We start from the raw sequence: 3141 nt of genomic DNA, 5'->3' as shown, positions 1-3141 counted from the left end.
ATTGTTTTCCATCCTTTGACTTTCAACCTGTGAATTTCTTTATGAGTTACGTGTGTTTCTTGTGTACAGCCTGTTGCTGGATTTTGTTTCCTAATCCACTGTGCCAGTGTATTTGTTTTAATTGGTGAATTGGTTCTATTTATATTGATTGTTATAATTGAGATGTATTGATTTATGATTGGCATGTCATTTCCCTGCTGTTGTTTACCCCCTGTTCTCCTGTGTTTAATTCTTAGTCCTATTTGGTGGGCTATTTCCATTCTCATTTGTGGTGTTCTGTTCTTTTTTGTCCCTCTCTAGAATATCTTTTTGTAGTCTGTGTAGGGTTGGCTTTGTCATCATCAAATTATTCAGTTGTTCTTTGTCATGGAAATATTTCACTTCTCCATCAAACTTGAAAGTGAATTTTGAAAGGAATAGTATTCTGGGCTGGAATTTGCTTTATAGAGTACTTGAAGTAATTTGCTATATGCTCTTCTTGACTTCATGTTTTGTGAAGAGATGTCTGCCATTATTCTGATGGGTTTTTATTTAAATGAGATTTTTTTTCCTGTAGGAGCTTTCATATATTTTTCTTGTGCTGGATTTCTGGGATCTTGACTGTTATACATCTGGGTGTGTTTTTAGTTGGTTTGATGTTATTTGGAGTTTTATATGCTTTGGTTACTGAATGTCAGATCGTTTCTCCATGTTTGGGAAATTTTCTGCTATTACTTCTTCCAAAATTCTTTTTATATAATTTGTATTGACTCCTTATTTCTCAATGATGCCTGTTAGTGTCACATTGTTCATCTTTGCATCATCTTGTAGGTGTGGAATTATTTTTCCTGCATTTTAGTTGTTTTTTAAGGATCTTTTCTTGCCTTTTCCCTAGCTGCGATGGTGTCTTCAAGATCTGAAACTCTATCTTCAATTTTATTCAAATGGTTTTTATAGCTTTGGATTGAGATTTTCGGTTCCTCTGTATCTGTTTGACTCTGCTTGATGCAGTCTTTTTCTTTCCTGTATTTTTCATTGAAGCATTCCATCATTTTTCTATTCTCACCTATTTTTTAAATCAATGTCTTCTTTAGAAGCAGTGATTAATTCTTTCACTATAGTTGTCTTTTTTCTTCAGAGCTTATTTCTGATGTGATTTCCTCTACACTTTTCTGAATTTGTCTCTTTACTTCAGACACTATTAATGCAGAGATTTCAACTCTGTGCCTCCCAGTATCTTGTACGTTAGTGTCTCCTGCATTTGTTCTGGGTGTGCTCGAGGCCTGAGATTGTATTTTGTTCCTTCTCTTTGTTATTTTGTATAGTACTGTCCCATGAACTTTTCTGTAAAGCTTTGGGGCAATTATAGTCTTACCACCTACCAAAATGCAGGTCCTGGTCTATGAAGTTTGAACTCACTCTTAGGTCCCTGTCTTGGGTCTGACTGCTGTGCTCAGCTTGTTCCTGCTGCAGCCTGTGGAAGTGAACGGACTCTGTTTCTCTGCCAAGATGATCTGCTCCTGGTTTAGCTGGGTGTTTCCTGACCCTAGCCTCTCTGCAGGGACTTCAGCTGCAGAGTTTCACACTAGAACTGTATGTCGGGTCTGGGCTGTGTCTGGAGGGTTCAGAGAACACAGTTGGAGGTCTCACTGACATGCCATGCCTGGGCTGGGTTTGGAGGTGTCCAAGAGCATGTTGGAAGGTGTTACTCACAAGCTGGGCATAGCGTTTGTCTGGGAGCAGATTCTAAATTTCTGTATAAAAAGGTGTAATTGTTCTTTTTACATCCTATTGATATTTAAAGTTTAGAATATCCATTGTTGTTCTAAAATAGCAGTTCCATGTTATGCTTAAGGCATTTGATATTCAGACAGATAGTGATGTTAAGATCAACTGCCTCTGTTTCAGGGTAATAAAACCATTAAGATTCTGTTCTCAAAGCTTAATGACTAACGTCTGCAGTCCAAAAATTAGAGAAAAGGAGGGACTAGAAGGATAGCCAATATTTTGGCCTTAACCCTTCAAGATCAGTGCGGAATCAGGACATAAGAGAACCTGTGCTGTGACATCCTGTAGCTTAGTGGTGTCCCAAATTTTCTGTTCAAGTAGATTATGGGGCCATAGCAGAAAGTGATTGGTGATGTGTGCCTAAGGAGAATCACCTAGAGAGAAAAACATTCTCTCAGGCTTTCACAGAGAGCAAATTGTTTAATCAATAGCCATGACTCATCAAGATGGCTGACACTGATAAAAGATCTACAAAATGCTCTACATAGTTTCAAGGCAAATCCTGAGGGGGTTGGACTGACCATTTCCGATATAAAAGTTACATTTTTATTTATATAGGCCTTGCTTTAAGTTTATCTTAACCATCCAGCAGAAATGTGTAACCACAATGTATCAAAAGTAATGCCACGTCAATATTCTGAGCTGTAAAAATCTCAAGTCAACAACTTCTCACCTTGCCAGTTCTGCTGATAATCCACTAGTATTATGGACTATATTAGGTTCTTTTGCTGAATTCAAGTATTTACATTATTTGAACTGGCATCAAGTATGAAAAGGTCCTTTAATGTCTTCTGTAAATTCATCTTCTTTAACAGCAATTCAGCATTCATTTCTGACAAAACAGAACAAAATGGGTGATATCAGTGGAGGACCTTTTTGTAGTGAAAGAGAAATATATATATATATATATATATATATATATATATATATATATCCAATAGAGTTAGGATAGATATGCAGCTACTTTCTCTTAGTTCACTGAGAAGAAAGGTTTTTTACTAATATTGTTTAGACTGGATATCACGTTTGCATCTTGTACTCTGAATAAGTACTATGAAGTGAACAATATGTAATGTATTAATCATTGTAACTGTCCTACTAACCTGTTTTGAATCTGTTTCATTGCTATTCTTTCTCATTGAAATGAATGAAATATTAAAGAAAATTGCATCAGCATATCTTGCAGATCTAGAGAAAATATTCGTGAAATTCATTTGAACCCAGATAAAATCTACCATAGCAATGGTTATCATTGCCAACTAAGACAAGGCCGAAGGGATTATAGTCCCTTACTTGAGATGTTTCTACAAAGCTAACATGGTAAAATCAGCATGGTCCTAGAAAATAAAAGCACCTGAGGATCATTGGAATAGA

The sequence above is a fragment of the Octodon degus genome, unplaced genomic scaffold, assembly GCF_000260255.1.
Source record: "Octodon degus isolate 3935 unplaced genomic scaffold, OctDeg1.0 scaffold00505, whole genome shotgun sequence".
Lineage (NCBI taxonomy): Eukaryota > Metazoa > Chordata > Mammalia > Rodentia > Octodontidae > Octodon > Octodon degus.
This window is presented reverse-complemented; position numbering follows the sequence as displayed.